This window comes from Emys orbicularis, chromosome 3 (genome assembly GCF_028017835.1).
Source record: "Emys orbicularis isolate rEmyOrb1 chromosome 3, rEmyOrb1.hap1, whole genome shotgun sequence".
Classification (NCBI taxonomy): Eukaryota; Metazoa; Chordata; order Testudines; family Emydidae; genus Emys; species Emys orbicularis.
In genome coordinates, this window is record NC_088685.1 from 1,613,509 (window position 1) to 1,635,923 (window position 22,415).

The window sequence follows — 22,415 nt, forward strand, 5'->3', positions numbered from 1 at the left end:
AAGTGCCCCAGAGGAAATGAACAGAACAAGTAATCATCAGGTGATCCTCTCCCTGTCACTCATTCCCAGCTTCTGGCAAACAGAGGCTAGGGACACCACCCCTGCCTAGCCTGGCTAATAGCCATTGATGGACCTGTCCTCCATGAATTGATCTAGTTCTTTTGTGAACCCTGTTATAGTCTTGGACTTCACAACATCCTCTGGCAAAGAGTTTCACAGGTTGACTGTGCATTGTGTGAAAACATACTTCCTTTTGTTTGTTTTCAACCTGCTGCCTATTCATTTCATTTCATAACCACTAGTTCTTGTGTTATGAGAAGGAGTAAATAACACTTCCTTATTTACTTTTTCCACATCAATCATGATTTTATAGATCTCTATCATATCCCCTGTAGTTGTCTCTTTTCCAAGCTGAAAAGTCCCAGTCCTATTAATGTCTCCTCATATGGAAGCTGTTCCATACCCTGAATCATTTTTTTTTTTTGCCCTTTTCTGTACCTTTTCCAATTCCAATAGATCTTTTTTGAGGTGGGGCGACCACATCTGCATGCAGTATTCAAGATGTGGTTGTACCATGGATTTATATAGAGGAATATGATATTTTCTGTCGTTATCTATCCTTTTCCTAATGATTCCCAACATTGTTAGCTTTTTTGACTGCCGCTGCACATTGAGTGGATGTTTTCAGAGAACTATCCACTATGACTCCAAGATCTCTTTCTTGAGTGGTAACAGCTAATTCAGACCCCATAATTTATATGTATAGTTTGGATTAGTCTTTTCCATCTTGTATGGGTTGGGTTCCCTGGAGGCCTCACTCCCCTGAAGGCAAGGGAATTAAACCACTGAGAATCTGACCCCGCTGTTGGGTGTGTCATGGATTGAGTGAGATGTGGCTGATTTTTCATCCTCTGTCTCTTTGTTTAATGGTGGCTCAGGTCCCCTTTGCAGAGGGAGCAGGAGCTGGACATTGGAGTCTCTTCAGGGCAGGGACCCTGTCTCCTTGTAGATGTGAGTTCAGCACGTGGCACAATGGGAGTGTGACCGGGTGTGCCACTCATGGGGTGTTCGTTTGACACCTCCTGCTGGTCACTCCGTGGATTAGCTCCAAGGTCAACACCCTTTCCATGGTTGCATGCCGTCACACAGTCTGATCTCTTCAGGCTGCAGCTCCCCTCTTGTTTCGGGAACCACATCCTCCTCTTTGTGACTCAGCCCCCTGGTCAGGTCACTCAGGATTTCCCCCCCTGCTGGAGTACAGTCCTTCAATTCTCTGTCACTCCTGCAGTGACCCTGGCAGTCTTCCTGTTCACTGCCCCACTGGTCTATGCCTCACCCTCGGTGGCTGGTAGGGAAACCCGGGCCTGCCCTCTACTCCAGGATCCAGTCCAGGGATCCTCAGCCCAGCAGTTCTTGGCTTTCTTCTCTTCGTCCTCACTGCTCCTTTCCTGGACTGCTTCCTACCACTCCTGGTTCTCCTCCACCCCCCTTCCTCTGGGAGTACAAGCTCCAAATACTCCTTCCTCCTCCCAGGGAGTGACTGCAGCCTATGCATCTCTGCAGCCTCCAAACACTCCCCCCTGTTCCCAGGGAGGGGCTGCCCTTTCCCAGCAGCAGCCCTGTCTGTTGCCAGCTTTCTGGCTTTATGGGCCTGGCCTATTCCTGCCCAGCTGAACCTGCTTGCCATCAATTCCCTGCTCCCTGGCTTTTCCTCCAGGTGTAGCCTATGGCGTTAATAGGCCTGCCTGGGCACCTTAACCCCTTCCAGTCCTGTGTGGTGTGGACACCCCGTCACAGGGAGCATGATCCTGGCTGGTGCATTTGGGCACCCCTCTATGTCCATTAATAGGGGGCAGGGCCAGATTCTCCAAAGCTGCCCCGGATCTCTCCAGTCAGCTTTGCTTTCTCCCAGCCCCTTTCACACTAGAGCCCGAGTTGAAAATAGCTTCTTTGTGTGACATCATCCTTTGGGTACCTGGCCTGCAAGGAGTTACTCAGCCAATCCCTGCTTCCCTGACAAGAGGCTGCCCAATCAGGAAAGGCCATCGGCTCGGCAGATCAGCTGGTTTGGGGGTGATGTCATAGCGAGATCCTGGCATGTTGGGCTTCCTGGTAGAAGCCTTTAACAGCACTAAGTGAGTAGCACTGGGAGCGACAGCCCAGGCGCTGGGCGTTGGGGATACGTAGCAAAGGAAGGCAGTGGGAGCGAAGCAGGGAGAGCTCAGGGAGGGAGGCCAGCGGGGGGGTCTGTTGCTTTGGTGGGTTACAGATGCAGGCATTAAATACTGACACATGGAGAGAATAAGAATAAATGGACACAAATCGGACATCAGGAATGGTAACTGTCACGGAGTAAGGGGGGACTCAGGGCCCTGCACCCCCGGCTTCCTGCGATTCACCATGACTCTCAGCCAGCCAGTAAAGCAGAAGGTTTATTTAGACGACGGGAATACAGTCCGAGACAGGTCTTGCAGGCACAGACAACAGGATACCCCTCAGTTAGGTCCATCGTGGGGTCCTCGGGCACCCCAGCCCCCCTCCAGAGGTCAGAGCCCTCCCTGCCTCCAGCCACCTCACCAGCCAGCTTCCCAGACTCCCCCTTCAGCGACCCCTCCCACAGCCTTTGTTCAGTTTCCCGGGCAAAGGTGTCACCTCGCCCCAGCCCCCTCCTGGGTTCTCATGTTACAGGCTCAGGTATTTCCCTTCAGTCATTCTCCCATCCCCCAATGCAGACCATCCTAGCCACACTCCCCTGTCAGCACTTACAGATCACAGTAAGAACAGTCCCAGTTCGTCACATCTCCCCCCTTCGAGACCGAACTGAGCGGGGTCACTTTAGCCAGTGACCCGGGGAAGTTCGAACCTACCCCCGTTCCCATGGATGCCCCAGCATCCCTCCCATTCCTGGGTGAGAATTACACCAGGCCCCTCCAGTTTCACTCCCCCCCTTAGGTCGGGGTTGCTCGAGGGCATTTGCAGTTCGCATGTGGGAAGGGTTATGCGGCCTGTGCCCTTTTTCCACCCCAATACCCCTGGGGTTCCAACTGGGCTGCGGTCTTCTCCCAGCGCTCCAGTCTGGAGATCTGTGCTTCGGGCTCTCTTGGTTCAGAGCCCCCCTTTTAACCTTGGCCACCCTCTGGAAAGGCTCCTCTATGCTGGGCAAGGGTCCTAAAGCCGTTTTCCCCTTGTCCCGGGCCTTCCTCCCCCTCTGACAGGGGTCACAGGATCGGCAGTACTGCCGGACAGTAACAAAGACCCCAGGCCAGTAAAAGCTCCGTAGCAGCCTCTGCTGGGTACGCCAGGTTCCCTGGTGCCCTGAGAGGGGGGTGTCATGGGCCCGGTACAGCAGCTGGCGGCGATACTTCTGGGGTACCACCAGCTGCCTCCTGAACCCCCCTGACTCCATTTTCCCTGGGGGAGCCCATTCTCGGTACAGGAACCCCTTCTCCCACAGGAACCTTTTCCGGCCGCCTCTCCCCATGGTCTGTACCGCACCGAGGTCGGCCAGGTCCCTTATCTTCCGTAAGGAGGGGTCTTTCTGCACCTCGGCCTGGAACTCAGCAGCTGGGACAGGGATGGCCACCTGTTCTCTCTTGCCGGCTGGGTTTGAAGCCGCAGCCTCCCTGAGCTGTGTCCCTGGGTGTTCCCTCCCCACCGGGTTAGGGTCCTGCGCCTCGGGCAAGGCACCCTCCCCAAGGTCAGGGCGCAGGGCCCCTCGCCGGCTCTGACTGCGGGTCACAACCAGTGCACTTGGTGGGTTGCTTGACCAGTCCTCCAGGTCCCCCCCCATCAACACCTCAGTGGGCAAATACGGGTGTACCCCCACATCCTTGGGGCCCTCCTTGGCCCCCCACTTCAGGTGTACCCTCGCCACGGGCACTTTGACTGGTGTCCCGCCCACCCCCGTCAGGGTCAGGTAGGTGTTGGGCACCACCTGATCTGCGGCCACCACCTCGGGCCGGGCCAGCGTCACCTCTGCGCCCGTATCCCAGTATCCATCGACCTTCCTCCCATCCACCTCCAGGGGAACGAGGTACTCTTTCCGGAGGGACCGCCCCGCGCCCACCGTATAAACCAAAAACCCTGAGTCTGGAGCATCCCGCCCCGCAGAGGAGCAGGCCTGGAGCTCTCCTCCCTCCTTAGCAGGTGGTACTCTGCCAGCCCCCCTTCCCTGGGAGCGCTGCCTCTCGCCCGGCTGGGTCTCTACCCAGTCAGCCCTCTGTGGGTTTGGTCTGCTCAGTCTGTCCCTGAGCCTGGGGCACTGGGCCCGTATGTGACCTCTTTGGTCACAGTGATAGCAGACCATGTCCCAGGGGTCCCCTCGAGTGGGTTGGATGGACCTGACGCTGGATCTTCCCCTTTGGTGGGGTTTCTCCGTATTTTCCCGCTGGGATGGCCCATGGTGACTCTCGCTCTGCGTTGTGGTGGGACTGTTCCTTTGGGACTCCTCCCTGCCAGCCCCTGACCGGCTCTTCACAAACTCATCGGCCAGCCGGCCTGCATGTCGCGGGTTCTCTGGTTTTTTGTCCCTCAACCACAGCCTCAGGTCGGATGGGCACCGCTCATACAGTTGCTCCAGTACCAGCAGTTTAACCAGGTCCTCCTTTGTCTGGGCCCCAGCAGCCCACTTGCTGGCGTATCCTTCCATGCGGACGGCTAGTTGCAGATATGAGATCTCCGGGGTTTTATCCTGACTCCGGAACCTTTCCCGGTACATCTCCGAAGTCAGCCCAAACTCACGTAGCAGGGCCTTTTTGAATAGTTCATAGTCCCCTTTTTCCGCCTCTTCTAGTTGGCGGTACAAGGCCAAGGCTTTGGGGTCCAGTAAGGGGGTGAGAGCCCGGAGTTTGTCTGCAGGATCAACCTGGTGCAGCTCGCAGGCCGTCTCAAAGGCATCCAGGAAGTCATCCATGTCCTCCCCCTCCTTACGTGGGGCCAGGATGCACTTATCAAAGCTTCGTGCAGTCCTGGGTCCCCCCTCACTCACCGCAGCTGGGGGCTCGTGGCCCTTCAGCCTCGCCAGTTCCAGTTCCTGCTGACGCTGTCTCTCATTCTCCTCCCGTTCACGATGCCTCTCTCTCTCTTCATGCTGCCTCAGTTTCTCTTTCTCCTCCCGTTCATACTGCCTTTGTCTCTCTTCATGCTGTCTTTGTCTCTCATTCTCCTCCCGTTCATGCTGCCTCTGGTGTTCACGATCCTCCAGCTCTCTCAGTTTAACTCTATCTCCCATTCCAGCCCATTCCGCTCCACGGATGCTGCGCGTCACCGGGAGGATCCCCTGCTGGCCGGCGAGCGTTGCCGGGAGGATCCCCTGCTGGCCGGGGGGGTCACTGCGCCCTCGGTATTTGCTGGGCTCCTCCCCACCCTTCCCCTAGGCATAGGAAGGAGGGGTCTCGGGAAGCCCTCAGCAGCCGGCTGACCACTCCCAGCTGGGACAGGCACTGGGGCCTGCGCTGCATCTGCCAGGCTGCTTCCCTCAGAGACAGGGATCAGTTTATTCGCGCGATCTCCCTTCTCCAGCTGGGCAATGAGCTGTTCTTTGGTGAGCCTCCCAATGCGCACCCCCCTCTGCTTGCACAGCTCCACCAGGTCGCTCTTAAGCCGCTTGGCATACATCTTCCTGCTGGCCACTCACAGGCCTGTGTGCTCACCGCTCCCCACAGTCTCCAGGGAGACCCCTAGTGTGCCAGCCCTTCTCGAGGTCACCACCTCTCTGCCAGGGTCGAGCTGCAGACTCCTCCGCCCCTGGGACTACTCGCTGCGATCCCCCGGGGGACCCTGTTACTGCAAAAGTCCTTCTCGCTGGTCACACACTCCCAGGGGTGATAACCGTCTCTCTCTGACTCCTCAGCACGCCTGGTCCCCGTCAATCCCCCTTCGTTTTACTGCTCCCCAGTCACTTACTGCAGGACGCGCTGTCCACGGGGTGCAGTAGATCCCAGCGCTGCCACCAGTTGTCACGGAGTAAGGGGGGACTCAGGGCCCTGCACCCCCGGCTTCCTGCGATTCACCATGACTCTCAGCCAGCCAGTAAAGCAGAAGGTTTATTTAGACGACGGGAATACAGTCCGAGACAGGTCTTGCAGGCACAGACAACAGGATACCCCTCAGTTAGGTCCATCTTGGGGTCCTCGGGCACCCCAACCCCCCCCCCCCTCCAGAGGTCAGAGCCCTCCCTGCCTGCCAGCCACCTCACCAGCCAGCTTCCACCACTCTGCCTTCAGCGACCCCTCCCACAGCCTTTGTTCAGTTTCCCGGGCAAAGGTGTCACCTCGCCCCAGCCCCCTCCTGGGTTCTCAAGTTACAGGCTCAGGTATTTCCCTTCAGTCATTCTCCCATCCCCCAATGGAGACCATCCTAGCCACACTCCCCTGTCAGCACTTACAGATCACAGTAAGAACAGTCCCAGTTCGTCACACCTATACACAAATGCAAGAAGCCTCGGATACAAGCAGGGAGAACTGGAAGTCCTGGCACAGTCAGGGAACTATGATGCGATTGGAATAACAGAGACTTGGTGGGATAACTCACATGACTGGAGTACTATCATGAATGGATAAAAACTGTTCAGGAAGGAAAGGCAGGGCAGAAAAGGTGGGGGAGTTGCATTGTATGTAAGAGAGGAGTATGACTGCTCAGAGCTCCGGTATGAAACTGCAGAAAAACCTGAGTGTCTCTGGATAAAGTTGAGAAGTGTGAGCAACAAGGGTGATGTCGTGGTCAGAGTCTGCTATAGACCACCAGACCAGGAGGATGAGGTGGACGAGGCTTTCTTCTGGCAACTAGCAGAAGTTGCTAGATTGCAGGCCCTGGTTCTCATGGGAGACTTTAATCACCCTGATATCTGCTGGGAGAGCAATACAGCGGTGCACAGACAATCCAGGAAGTTTTTGGAAAGTGTAGGGGACAATTTCCTGTTGCAAGTGCTGGAGGAACCAACTAGGGGCAGAGCTTTTCTTGACCTGCTGCTCACAAACAGGGAAGAATTAGTAGGGGAAGCAAAAGTGGATGGGAACCTGGGAAGCAGTGACCATGAGATGGTCGAGTTCAGGATCCTGACACAAGGAAGAAAGGAGAGCAGCAGAATACGGACCCTGGACTTCAGAAAAGCAGACTTTGACTCCCTCAGGGAACAGATGGGCAGGATCCCCATGGAGAATAATATGAAGGGCAAAGGGGTCCAGGAGAGCTGGCTGTATTTTAAAGAATCCTTATTGCGGTTGCAGGAACAAACCATCCCGATGTGTAGAAAGAATAGTAAATATGGCAGGCGACCAGCTTGGCTAAACAGTGAAATCCTTGCTATAATAATAATAATAATAATAATAATTAATGGAGATATCCCATCTCCTAGAACTGGAAGGGACCTTGAAAGGTCATCAAGTCCAGCCCCCTGCCTTCACTAGCAGGACCAAGTACTGATTTTGCCCCAGATCCCCAAGTGGCCCCCTCAAGGATTGAACTCACAACCCTGGGTTTAGCAGGCCAATGCTCAAACCACTGAGCTATCCCTCCCCCCAAATCCCCTTTGCCCCAGATCCCCTTTGCTGATCTTAAACGCAAAGAAGAAGCTTACAAGAAGTGGAAGATTGGACAAATGACCAGGGAGGAGTATAAAAATATTGCTCAGGCATGCAGGAGTGAAATCAGGAAGGCCAAATCACACTTGGAGTTGCAGCTAGCAAGAGATGTTAAGAGTAACAAGAAGGGTTTCTTCAGGTATGTTAGCAACAAGAAGAAAGTCAAGGAAAGTGTGAGCCCCTTTCTGAATGAGGGAGGCAACCTAGTGACTGAGGATGTGGAAAAAGCTAATGTACTCAATGATTTTTTTGCCTCTGTCTTCACAAACAAGGTCAGCTCCCAGACTGCTGCACTGGGCAGCACAATATGGGGAGAAGGTGACCAGCCCTCGGTGGAGAAAGAAGTGGTTCGGGACTATTTAGAAAAACTGGACGTGCACAAGTCCATGGGGCCGGATGCACTGCATCCGAGGGTGCTAAAGGAGTTGGCGGATGAGATTGCAGAGCCATTAGCCATTATCTTTGAAAACTCATGGCGATCAGGGGAGGTCCCGGATGACTGGAAAAAGGCTAATGTAGTGCCCATCTTTAAAAAAGGGAAGAAGAAGGATCCGGGGAACTACAGGCCAGTCAGCCTCACCTCAGTCCCTGGAAAAATCATGGAGCAGGTCCTCAAGGAATCAATTATGAAACACTTAGAGGAGAGGAAAGTGATCAGGAACAGTCAGCATGGATTCACCAAGGGGAAGTCGTGCCTGACTAACCTAATTGCCTTCTATGATGAGATAACTGGCTCTGTGGATGAGGGGAAAGCAGTGGATGTGTTATTCCTTGACTTTAGCAAAGCTTTTGATACGGTCTCCCACAGTATTCTTGCTGCCAAGTTAAAGAAGTATGGGCTGGATGAATGGACTGTAAGGTGGATAGAAAGCTGGCTAGATCGTCGGGCTCAACAGGTAGTGATCAATGGCTCCATGTCTAGTTGGCAGCCAGTTTCAAGCGGAGTGCCCCAAGGGTCGGTCCTGGGGCCGGTTTTGTTTAATATCTTTATTAATGATCTGGAGGATGGAGTGGACTGCACTCTCAGCAAGTTTGCTGATGACACTAAACTAGGAGGCGTGGTAGATACACTAGAGGGTAGGGATCGGATACAGAGGGACCTAGACAAATTAGAGGATTGGGCCAAAAGAAACCTGATGAGGTTCAACAAGGACAAGTGCAGAGTCCTGCACTTAGGACGGAAGAATCCCATGCTCAGCTACAGACTAGGGACCGAATGGCTGGGTAGCAGTTCTGCAGAAAAGGACCTAGGGGTCACAGTGGACGAGAAGCTGGACGTGAGTCAACAGTGTGCCCTTGTTGCCAAGAAGGCTAACGGCATTTTGGGCTGTATAAGTAGGGGCATTGCCAGCAGATCGAGGGACGTGATCGTTCCCCTTTATTTGACATTGGTGAGGCCTCATTTGGAGTACTGTGTCCAGTTTTGGGCCCCACACTACAAGAAGGATGTGGAAAAATTGGAAAGAGTCCAGCGGAGGGCAACAAAAATGAGTAGGGGTCTGGAGTGCATGACTTATGAGGAAAGGCTGAGGGAACTGGGATTGTTTAGTCTCCAGAAGAGAAGAATGAGGGGGGATTTGATAGCAGCCTACAACTACCTGAAAGGGGGTTCCAAAGAGGATGGAACTCGGCTGTTCTCAGTGGTGGCAGATGACAGAACAAGGAGCAATGGTCTCAAGTTGCAGTGGGGGAGGTCTAGGTTGGATATTAGGAAACACTATTTCACTAGGAGGGTGGTGAAGCACTGGAATGCGTTACCTAGGGAGGTGGTGGAGTCTCCTTCCTTGGAGGTTTTTAAGGCCCGGCTTGACAAAGCCCTGGCTGGGATGATTTAGTTGGGAATTGGTCCTGCTTTGAGCAGGGGGTTGGACTAGATGACCTCCTGAGGTCCCTTCCAACCCTGATATTCTATGATTCTATGATTCTATGAGAGCTATATATAGGCTGGTTATTGTAAGCCCTAGACTTTTCTCCACTGGATTGCTGTAAAGAGGGAGGTTTGGTTGTTAAATCCTCTCTCAATGTGAGTTTGAGTAAAAAAGAAAGTCAATGTGTGTGTTTAGATAGAGGCAGGGAGGCTGAGTAATGGGCTAGCTGCTGGCTGCTTCCCCCGCCACCCCCTTCACTTCAGAGGACTTTTTGGAGATGGGGTGAACGTCTAGGCAGACCGGGCGCTGGAGCGTGCGAGGTTTGGCTTCAGTCCCAGAAAAGAGACAGCCAGGGAGGGTTGTAGAAGGATCAAACTGAGTTTTTCATTTTCCTGTCTGCTGGAATCCACACCTACAACAAGGAGATCAACAAACAAGCGCTCAGCCATGTGGGGGCATCTTTCCCAGCCCTGGGCTGTTGCAGCGGCTTTCACCTGGAAAGGGGCGAGGGGGGGTGACTGGGGCATCACCCCTGTTTGCAGCCACTTGTGTTTATTGCTTCACTGATTTTATTTTTGAACGAGATTTTTCTTTCCACCGTGTCTCATTGACACACACCCTGCCGCAGCAAGAGGCGATCCCAGGAGGAGCTCTACAATTGATTTACACCAGTGTCTCTGGAGATCAGCCAGCTTCCCCACTCCCCCCAAAGACTTTAAAATTACTCGACAAAATAAGCTCCGATCCGACTTGCTTGTTCCGCATTAGCAGCCGGTGCGCTTTCACTGGGGCAAAAGGCTGAAGGGAAGGTGTGTTTGAAAAGACACCGCTGCATTTTATATAGAACTGAAGTTTTGCCATCCCAGTTCGAGGGAGGCTGTCAAACTGTCTTGCTCTCCTTTGATTCCTCCTACATATCATAGTTATTGTTATCAAGAGTCTCTCCCGGCCCCCACCCCTCACCACACCCAAAGTTTGCTCCCCACACACCAGGGAAAGGTGTTCTCCAAGGGTCAGGGCTGGGTACTTAAAGGCAGATTAGCAAAGAATTTGCTTCAGATTACAGGGGAAATGAATGTTCATTGACTCCCCCCCCCCCAGCTGGTGTGAGTCTGGTGGATAGTGGGGCTCAGACATGGATGTAGCTCTCTCCCCCCCTTTCTCTGTCTCATTGTCCTGATGATTTTGTTTTCTCTGAGTCAATGGCACCAGAGCCAAGGGTGAGTGTGTCAGCAGAGCGCCTAAAGGACTGGCTCTCATTTGCAGCCCTGAATGCACTTCTAGCTCGGAGCATGGACTAGGAGAGGCGCTCAGCTCGCTCCCCCACCCTCTCTAGTCCTGCCCTCCTCAGAGCTGGATTGTAGGTCTTGGCTCCCATCGCTTGGAGCCTCGCGGTTCACTCTTTGCCCTGCACCCCCCTGGTGGACAGTGTGGATAGTGCACGGCTTCGAACAGCAGGTGAATGCAGAAAAGAAGAGCGCATCTTTTCATTCTGCATTCAAAGGGGGTGTCGTTTGAATGCTAAAGGACTTAGGAAACCAGGCGATCTCTTTCCCCCTCTCTCCCTCCTGTCCACTTTTCATTTCTATCGGTGGTGCCTATTCAGCCACTGCTAAAGTATCTCTCGTTTTTAAAAATATATCATAATCTGTGCAAACAGCTGGAGAATTTTATTCGCGGGTTCTAAAGGATGCCTAGACAGTAGGTTGTTGGAGGTAACATCAGATTGTCCCCCCACACCCCTGACCTATCAGTTCTTTGCAGGACCTACTATCCAAATGTAGGGGTCAGAACTAGAAACAGATCCCTGTCTCCTAGTTAAGTATGCGGCTCCCTCGCTGGGCATGCAGGATAGAGGCCGCGTTTTCAACAACTACCCTCTCCGAAGCTCTTTGGGCCAGGAGGTCTCTTTACTGCCCCCCCCCCCAAAAGAGGAAGGAGTTGGCGCTTGCAGAAATGAGACCGAGGCCATCCCAGATTGAATTTCCTGCTAAATCATTCTCTCCCCCAGCTGCTGGGGAGCCTTTCTGCCGTAAAGGGGTGCTGGGAACTGCTAAACTGCTCTCAGCAAGGCAGGGACCCAGAGCAACAGCAGACCGTGCCCTCATGGCGGGCTGCTTCCCAAGCAGCAGGTTCCCAGGCCTCTTTACCTTCAGCAGGAAACAATGCTAGAAAGTCTGCTGTAAGGAGTTGGGTGGAGGTGGGAGGGACTGGATGTCCTGGTGGTTGCTGAGCTGAGTCTAACGTCCATCTGCCTTTCGGTGCAAGTTCCTTGGTCAAACCCTGGCTCGGCAGGGAGTGGGGTGATCTCCGGGGTCTATGATTAGGGCCAATGGGGACCTGGTGCCCCCTTTTCACACAGGCACCCATGTCGCCCCTGCATTCCCACCCCTTTGGAGAAGAACTCGGCGAGATCGGTGGGAGCACCGGGCAGCCACTGAATTCAGCCTTGTGTGGTGGTTCTGCTTCTCTGGGCCCAGCCTTTCCCCACCTTCCTTCCCAAGCATCTTCCAGATAAGCCAGCTAGTGCAGCTAGTTTGCCAAGCAGCTTTCGTTCTCCCTTCACATCTTTAATGCCCTCTGGGGAGGGAGGGTGGGCAGAGACAGTCAGAGGCAGGGCCACCGGGAGGAAAGGGGAGACCTGGAATCATAGAATCATAGAATATCAGGGTTGGAAGGGACCTCAGGAGGTCATCTAGTCCAACCCCCTCCTCAAAGCAGGACCAATTCCCAACTAAATCATCCCAGCCAGGGCTTTGTCAAGCCGGGCCTTAAAAACCTCCAAAGAAGGAGACTCCACCACCTCCCTAGGTAACGCATTCCAGTGCTTCACCACCCTCCTAGTGAAAAAGTGTTTCCTAATATCCAACCTAGACCTCCCCCACTGCAACTTGAGACCATTGCTCCTTGTTCTGTCATCTGCCACCACTGAGAACAGCCGAGTTCCATCCTCTTTGGAACCCGAATTCAGGTAGTTGAAAGCAGCTATCAAATCCCCCCTCATTCTTCTCTTCTGCAGACTAAACAATCCCAGTTCCCTCAGCCTCTCCTCATAAGTCATGTGCTCCAGACCCCTAATCATTTTTGTTGCCCTCCGCTGGACTCTTTCCAATTTTTCCACATCCTTCTTGTAGTGTGGGGCCCAAAACTGGACACAGTACTCCAGATGAGGCCTCACCAATGTCGAATAGAGGGGAATGATCATGTCCCTCGATCTGCTGGCAATGCTCCTACTTATACAGCCCAAAATGCCGTTAGCCTTCTTGGCAACAAGGACACGCTGTCGACTCATATCCAGCTTCTCGTCCACTGTAACCCCTAGGTCCTTTTCTGCAGAACTGCCACCCAGCCACTCGGTCCCAATGGCCTCCACCTCACCATGCAGCTGCCCCGGGATCTGTGGGGTGGAGGGAATGTTGTCTGGTAGTCAGAGCTCAGGACTAGGAGTCACAACTCCTCGGTTCTATTCTCCAACAGTCCCGCCCTTGGCTCGCTGTGTCACCTTGACCACTCTCTGTGACTCAGTTTCCCTGGCCCCAAACTGGCCTTCTGCCCAGGGGAGAATTTCACCCATCGTGATCGGAGTTCTCCAAGGTACATACAACCACCTCCAACTCCACAGGCTCGACACTCCTTCTCCCGCGGATCTGAGCCTTTTAAGACAGTCTCTGAGCTGCTGATCGCTTTGGATCCAGAGGCAAGCTTTGGTGGCGGTGCATGAAAACTCTGTGGGCACGGGGGTGGGGGCAGTTACACCTTGTGTAAAATTAATATGGCTAATATAATGTGATGGAAATGAAACTATTTCCCAGGACATGTGCAGTGTATATTAAAAAAGGGGTAAAAGAAATGCAAACAAAACGTGGTACTTAATTAAAATCCTATTAGGGCTCCAAAAGAAGCCACAATAAATTGTGCTTTCTTTTTCAAATCTCTGTGTGTTTTAAAGCAGGAGATGAAAGTGAAAAGTAATGAGAACTCTGGTGGAAGTGAAATGTGTCCCTTTTAAGACAGTCTCTGAGCTGCTGATCACTTTGGATCCAGAGGCAAGCCAAGAAAGCCTCTGTGTAAATGCAAAGTACCTAACTGATGGGGGAAGAAGAAAACTACCCATAAGTAGCAGCACAAAAAATCTGGAAATAATAAATCCATCTGGTCAGCAAACAAGCTACTAGAAGACTCAGATTATGGCCCTCCAGAAGAGGGAGGTGAAAAAACAAGTCAAGCCTGAAAATAAGGGGGACAGGTTAACCCTAAGGGGTGTGTGTGTGTGTGTGTGCGGGGGTGTGTGTGTACAGAGCAGAAATCTGAAGCTGTCTCTCAGCTATTACCTGACAATAAACGTAAAGCTTAGTACAGCAAAAAACTATTGCAAACCTGGTCTGTTGTACAAGAGGCGAAACTGAGGCACACCACCTCATCTATTTCATAAATGACCAGTGAGTGGGGTAATTTACTAGCCTGACTATATAACAAAATAAGAACAGCCTAAAGGTAATTCTTCTGTTTTTCCTGCTATTAGCAAGGAAATTTGTAAAAGGAATTGGTATTATTATTAAGCAAGAATCTGTCCCCACCAAAGGGGGTAAAAATTGTTTCTTTTGTTTTTCAGACACTCTACAAGCATGCTGGCGCCAGCGAAAGAATAACCCAGAATACCATGGATCTAGGTTTTGTGGTGTTTGTCTCGCTGCTAGCATGACGTGGGTGGGGGATGGCTTCAAAAGGCTGACGGGGTGGAAAATGTGTACGAAAACACAAAATGCTCAACGAGGAGGCCAGCACCTGTGTAACAGGTACCATGGTACCTGAAAATAGAACGGCAACTAAAATGATGCTTGCTAAAAGTTTACCCCAATAAACATCAAATTGTTTGCGCCTTTGAACTTCAGGTATTGTTGCTCTCTGTTCATGCAAGAAGAACCAGGAAAGTAAAAGGGTAAAAAACTAAGCCCCCTAACACTGGGGAGGGGGCTGCAGGGAGCCAGGGTCTTGCTCAGCTATTTCACTCCTGCATGCCTGAGCAATATTTTTATACTCCTCCCTGGTCATTTGTCCAATCTTCCACTTCTTGTAAGCTTCTTCTTTGCGTTTAAGATCAGGGTCTTGCTCACCTCTGATGCCTGCAGTCCCTTTGTGATGTCAGGACCCGCCTGGTCCTGGCCCTTTATGATGCGTCACTGGAACAAACAGCCCCTCGGGAGAGATCCAGTGGCAGCACCAGCAGGGAGCCCAGTGTCCAGACCGTCCTCCCCAGCACGAGGATGGGGATCATGCGTGTTGGACATCTGCGCCCTTCTGGTCCTGGTCATCTGGGTGGCCATGGCGACCCAGCACAGTTTCTCCAGGAGAAGCAGGAAGGTAGGAGGACCCCCCCCAGCCCCCCTGCAGCCGTCCTACACTCTCAGCAGAGCTTGCCTGGACACAGCCCCATGGAAGGGTGGGTGGGTGGGAGCGCCTGAGGGCCCCTGTTCTGACCAGGCCCCATTGGGCTGGCAGGACACATCCACAGAGAGAGACAGGGCCACAGACCGAGCTTGTGGCTCCATTCATTGGTTGTTCCTTACTGCCCCGACCACCCCAGCTAGTGATGTTAGAACACTTGCTGCTACCTAATATAAGACATACCTGTGGCATTTTGTCCCTGCTGGGGTCTCCATATACAGTGATCCAGTAAGAAGAGGCTCTGTTCTTGAATCCTCCAATTTTCATGAACACTTTAAATTCAGCAAATTCACAAAGAACAAAATGTCTGAAAAGAGCATGCAAATACAGACTTGTTTTGCTCAGATTAAAATGCAGAGCAGCCTCTAATTGGCATTTACAGGTATATTAGAAGTTAAAATATTTATTATAAGATCAAATGAATAATTCATTACCTCCAAGCAACAAGTAGGATAGAAAAAACAGGAGTACTTGTGGCACCTTAGAGACTAACAAATTTATTTGAGCATAAGCTTTCGTGGGCTACAGCCCACTTCTTCGGATGCATAGAATGGAACATAATATTGAGGAGATATATATACACATACAGAGACAGGTGGGAGTTGTCTTACCAACTCTGAGAGGCCAATTAAGTAAGAGAAAAAAAACTTTTGAAGTGATAATCAAGATCAAACTGGGCTATCTTGATTATCACTTCAAAAGTTTTTTTTCTCTTACTTAATTGGCCTCTCAGAGTTGGTAAGACAACTCCCACCTGTCTCTGTATGTGTATATATATATCTCCTCAATATTATGTTCCATTCTATGCATCCGAAGAAGTGGGCTGTAGCCCACGAAAGCTTATGCTCAAATAAATTTGTTAGTCTCTAAGGTGCCACAAGTACTCCTGTTCTTTTTGCGGATACAGACTAACACGGCTGCTACTCTGAAAAAAGGATAGAAAGAATCTAACCTTAAACAGAAAGAAGATTTATTAAGGGATAGCTACAACTGGGGGAAGATTCACTATGGGGAACACTACAAATACGACTACCCACGAATAGATTCCAATAAGGGAAAGCTGGAACATGGGTGTGTTGGGGGTGGGGGTGGTTCTGCTTGTTAATGGTGTTTACATTAGAAATTCAGGTCTTGCTTCCAATCGTACGAATCTACCCAGTCTGGCAGCAGGCCCAGCCTCTGCCTCAGTTTCCCCTCTCAGCAATTATCCACAGGCTGGCAAGCGGCTGTCGGGTTCTCATGTAGGAGCACTGCTGCACTGGGGTGACTTAGCCAAGTCGCAGAGTTCACCCCAGTCGGAGTCAATCAGAGTCCAAAGGAAAATGCCAAACCCCATCTTCCAGCCCAGCCCTTCTTCTGAGGGTCTGTCCTGTTCCCCAGCTGGCTTCAGACCCTCAGTTGGCTCCAGCATCCAGCCCTCCTGGGCTCCAGTGTTGCCCTTGTTTATGGGACAGCATGGGGGAACACCCACCCACCTTCTACTACAGGCCTTGGGATCCTAAACAATTGGTCTGCCTGTCCCATACCCCAGCCTGCCCTGGCTTCCCTTTCCAGGGCCTCTTCCCATGTGTGTGTGTAACCCATGCTTCTGTCACTGTTCCTTTCAACAGGAGTATAGGCTGGTTTGTGCTTTTGGCCAGAGGAGTGAAGCAGCTGGCTACTGGCTCCAGCTAGTCTGGGACTAATCGGGGGGGGGGGGGGGGAATGTTCACAAACCCTTGGGACATGCTGTCACGGTCTTTCTGGTTTGGGGTACAAATCCAGACCAGCGAGGGGCTGTCACCATCTTCCCGGTAACCGTGGGTACCTCACAATGCTTTGCTGTTCTAGCTCCCAACCTGGGCCACTCCCAACCAGCCTACCAGCCTACCACCCCCTGAGTTTGTGTGTGCCAGGCGGCCTGGTTACTACATGCAGGGTGACCGCAACACACACCCAGTCCTGGATTTTCCTCAACCCGTGGACAGTCCAGAGAAATCATATGGTTTGTTTGTTCCTTTAAAGACACCAAAGCCCTTCACAGCTTATTAACTTAACTGGAGGTAACTAGACCCTTCCCTTGAAACGCAGCACTGAGTTGATGGTCAAACTGAAATGAGTCTATTAACAAACCATACATAGGATTCCTTGAATTCAAGTATAAGGAATGCAGCTAGAAAGAGTTACTAGTAAACCAAAACAAAATACACTTGTAAAGGTCTAAAACTTCATCTAGCAAGACACAGGCTCTGTTCAAGATGGTTTCTCTCATCCACAGTCTCCCAGCTAAATGGTGACTGGCTCTCCCCTTGGTCAGGCTCTCTTCCAGGGGCCCAAAGGTGCTGGTGTTTTTGTTTTCTTAGGTGAAAGAGAGAAGGTGGGGTTCTCTGCCCCTTTCTTTTATAGTCTGTTGAGTCTTGGAAGTGGGTTCTTCTAAAGCAGTGGTTGTCAACCAGGGGTACGGGGTACACAGAGGTCTTCTAGGGAGTACATCAACTCCTGTAGATATTTGCCTAGTTTTACAGCAGGCTACATAAAAAGCACTAGTGAAATAAGTACAAACTAAAATTTCCTACAGACAAAAGGAGAAAGTCAGCAATTTTTCAGTAAGAGTGTGCTGTGACACATCTGTATTTTATATCTGATTTTGTAAACAAGTAGTTTCTAAGTGAGGTGAAACTTGGGGGTACACAAGACAAATCAGACTCCTGAAAGGGGCACAGTAGACTGAAAAGGTTGAGAGTCACTGTTCTAAAGGATACCCCTCAAAGCAAAGTTTATCCAAGCTGTGAGGAAGGCGCCTGAAGTCTGGTGGTGAAGGCTCCATCTGTAACCCACACACCTCCTGGGTGTGGTGTCCTGTCCCATCTAGTGGCACCAAGACCACTTAATGAGAGAGAGCTAAAATGAGGCTGTATCATTTCTGTATCTGAAGTTAGGAATACGGGCTCTGTATCAATTACAAAAGTGCTTGCCCCAGGGGAATGCCCACCAAACCGTAGGCAATCAGCCTGGATGGGCCATTAGGACTTTGAAGATACTAAACTTCCTCCTTCCTGAGAAGTTTCCTGGGATGCTGCTTTGACACTGCAGGGTCATGTGATCCTGTCACCTGGTACTGGACATCATTTTGGACTGGTGGTATTTTTCCACTAGGAGGGAGCAGGGGGGTCAAACTGGGAGACAAAGGATTCCTGTCAAATCCAAATCCTATTGAAGGCTTGGAAGTGAGTTAATCTGGGTTCTTCTCCACCACCACCCTGCCCAAAAAGGAAGACTGCTGAAAACACCTGGAGAAACAAAGGAACTAAATTGTGGGGGAGGAGGGCAGGGGCTGAGCCCAGGCGAGAAAGATCTAGCCTGTGAAAGGAATACCTGGATATTTAAACTGCAATCAGTGCAGTTTACCTTCAAGAAACTTTGCAACCTGCACAAAACAACATTTAGGGTGAGAATGTGCTACTATTAACCAGTTAATTTAGTGTATTAAGCTTAGGTTGCGTGTTTTGTTTTATTTGCTCAGTAATCTGCTTTGATCTGTTTGCTATCCCTTATAATCTCTTGAAATTTACCTTTCGTAGTTAATAAACTTGGTTTTGGTTTATTCTAAAAAACAGTTTGTGCAATTCGTAACTGGCGGGGGGGAGAAGGGGGATGGTATGCATATCTTCCTCCACATTGAGGGAGGGAGAGAATGTCATCAGTTTACGTTTTATAGATCTCTGTACAGCGCAAGACTATATAATTTTGGATTTACACTCCAGAGGTTGTGTGCATCTGAGTGCTGGGCGATCTCCGAGCTGAGTCTTCCCAAACAGAGCTGATTGCAGACTCTGTGTGATTCTACAGCTGGGTGTGTCCCTGCCAGTGTGTGTGTGCAGCAGGACAGGGTGAGGGAGCCCAGGCTGGTGGAACAGATGGGCTCAGTGGGACCCCAGTACATCAGGTGGCACCCCGGAATGGGGGTCCAACCCCTCCCAACCCCCTCCAAGAATTCTAATAGATTGGTGAGACATGAGTTCCCTTTTCAAAAGCTGTGTTGACTCTTCCCCAACAAATCGTGTTCATCGATGTATCTGATCATTCTGTTCTTTACTAGAGTTTCAACCAATTTGCCTTGTACTGAAATTAGGCTCACTGGCCTGTAATTGCCAGGATCGCCTCTGGAACCTTTTTTAAAAATCAGCATTACATTAGCTACCCTCCAGACAGCTGATACAGAGGCTGATTTAAGCAATAAGTTAAATACCACAGTTTAGTAGTTCTGCAATTTCATATCCGAGTTCCTGCAGTACTCTAGGGGGAATAGCGCGTGCCTTCTCTAAACCATTCATTTAGTCAAACACAAGTTATTGGACTCAATAGGGGAAGAAATTTTCTGGCCTGTGTTATACAGTAGGTCAGACTAGATGATCTAATGGTCCCTTCTATCCTTAACTGCTATGAATCTATGAATGATTTGATACCTCTAGCATGTTCCCTCTTGAAATAGTCCCTGTCTTTTCAATCTCTCTCTGGATACAGGAGTCTTTCCAGGCCTTTAATCCTTTTGGACCCTCCTATTTCAGCTCATGACAGGGTGCCCCACCCTTCCCCACTGCCCCGGAAGGGGAGGTTAAAGTGCTTTGGAATGCAGGAAAAGTACCTTCCACACCCCAAAGCGATGGGCCCTGATGACAGCTGGGTCTGGGTAAGAAGCTCCTTCAAAGGAAGATTTTGAGCCACGGGAGAAGTCCTTGCTCCCAGAAAGAAGCACACTCAGTCTGGGCCTGGGTTGAGAATACTTGTCCTACCGAAAGGACCCAGAGCTGAGCAGAGTGATGCACTCTGAACTCAGGGTGCTTGGTACTCTTAGGACTGTCAGAACAGTCCCCGGTCAACCAGGGACCCTTTGTTGTGAGTTAATGCCCCAAGAGGGTGAAATAAGACCTGCAGTGGGTATGTAGCTATGTGTTTGAACCCTGAAGTTGGCAGACCTTCATCAGCCCTATTGGGGCTGGCAGGTGTGGTGGCAGTAGTGGGATCTACAAGGCACCATATCCCAATGACTGCTGCTGTGCTGGGCAGAGAACCAGACCCAGCAACAGCACTTCTATTCTCTCCTGCAATGCTTATAAACTCTGCAGGCTCCTGGTCCCAGCAATCCCTGTTTCTCCAACCCCTGGATTATTCCAGTGACCCCTGTTATGGGTTGTGCTGTGTGTCCTATATTGGCTGCATCATAGGAAAGCACAATGCCTACCCATGATGCCTCCTAGTGCAATACTCTCCCACAAGGAAAAACTTCCCTCTGGCCCCACATGGCAATCACCTCTGGCTCATGGTTATCCCCGTTTTATTGAGGAGTTCTCTTATAACCCTGCTGCTTTCTCTGTGTGTGGCAGGCTTCTCCGAGGAAGACAAGACACAGGGACAAAAGGAAGAAACCGAAAGGTAAGCAGCCCCTGACCCCACAGCTGCGGTGGCAGACTCGGGCCCCACACAAAGCAGAGAAATAGGGTCTATTCCCCCACCTGCCTCCCCTCTTGCTGCGAAGGCACAGTCATGCCCACAGTCGTGCAGAGGCGCTGGCTGGGGCCCCTGAAATCTGGGGCTCTGGGGCGCTAGGAAGCAGAGGGTGCGCAAGCAGCTCAACGTCTCCTTTATGTCTCACTTCTGGCAGGTTTTGGACGCTGTGAGGAGGATTTGGAGGAGGCTTGTGCACGCCTAGAGGCATGGTAAGCAATGCCCCCCTCCATAAATCTGCAGTGGGTCAGTACCCTCCTCTCATGTCATGCAGCTCATCTCCCCCCCCCACAGGGGCAGTAGCCCTAGTAATCCCTCCCCTGCTCCGACCTATAGACCAGGCAAGCAACTATTCTCCTTAGAATCATGCAATTCATTCCCACCCAGCAGAAGTTGCCATCTCTAATCAACCCCCATGCGTCGTACAGTGGGTCATTCCCTTACTCTAGCATCATGCGGCTCATTTAACCTGCAGGGGAGTCGGGGGGCGGCGGTAGATTGTGTCGACTGGAGTGGACCATCCTCCCCTCCCAAGAGGGGGAAAACATGTTTGATGGGAGCAGCCCCGTGCACACCAGGGAGGTGAGGTGGAGAGGTCAGGAGGAAGGCTGGCCTTTCTGGTACGGTGATTAGGGTGAAAGGGATCCGGCAGCACTTGTGTAATGGCCCCTCTTGCACCTCCAGTCCCCCAGCATGAGTTCCCAGTAGGATTTGAACCCTGGACCTTCAGCTCTGCAGCAGAAAGCACCCCTTAGAGCTAAAGAGACAGCTGCATTAGTTGGTAGCTGTAGTAGGCTGTTATCCTATATGTTGATAGCTTCTGTGGAAGGGACATGACACACACGCTGCCAGCAGGATACACTCTCCCCTTCTCCGCACTAGACAGGGATCACCTAACAATCCAGCTAACCCAAAACCAGAACATCCAAGGCCTGGGTATTGCAGGGGAGGAGGCTGTCTCAGTGGAGAATGGGACAGGGAGCCTTTCAGTGCCGCCCCTCTGAGTAAAAGAGGGCCTGAGGGCAGGGTCGGCACTCAGCTACCTGCTCTCTTGTTCCACAGCCGCCGCATGCACCTGGAGAAGCTCCCCTTGGCTCACACCCTCAGGATCGTTGAGAGGAGGATAGAGTACGTGGCCAGACACCTGGATGAAGTTCTGATACCGTAAGGCAACTGCATGGGGGGCACCAGACTAGGGGCTGGGTGGGAGCGGATAGTGAATGGAGAGAGGAGGGAGCAGAGAAAACCAGACACTCCAGGATCCTAAAATAACAGGGAAAAAGCCACTAAGAGGCTTCACCTTCCAAGGTGAGATACCAGTGACAGTGAGGTGAGGGATTATCAGAAATTAAATGCAGAGACCACAAGCTGGGTTGTGAGTAGGATCAAATCCTTCTGTCCGGCAATATCTCCCAGCAGGCAACTGTCTAGAACCTGCCCCTGCTCCCTGCTGTGTTTGAAAGAAACAGCAATCAGATGACACCCTGTGATGGGGTGTCCACCCCACACAGGACTGGAAGGGGCTAAGGTGGCCAGGCAGACCCATTAACTCTACATGGTGTCCCTGGAGGAAGAGCCAGGGAGCAGGGAATTGATGGCAAGCAGGCTCAGCTGGGCAGGAATAGGCGGGGCCCATAAAGCCAGGAAGCTGACAACAGACAGGGGCTGCTGCTGGGAAAGGGCAGTCCCTCCTTGGGAAGAGGGGGACGTGTTTGGAGCTGGTGCACCCAGAGCAAGGAGTGGAACCAGGAGTAGTAGGAAGCGGTCCAGGGAAGTAGCAGGGAAGGCTGGGAGAGGAAAGCCCAGAACTGCTGGGTTGAGGGTCCCTGGCCTGGAATCTGCTGTAAAGTTCTTTTTTGACCCCTGTTTATGGACTTGGCCTTCACAACCTGCTCTGGCAAGGGTTACACACACATGCTCACATCTTCCTCACCCAAACCAATTTTTGTTAGCTAATCTTTCTATTAAAATAGCACTAGGTCCCCAATCATGCTGAAGGCCCCATTGTGCTAGGTGCTGCACATGTGCGTGTGACAAA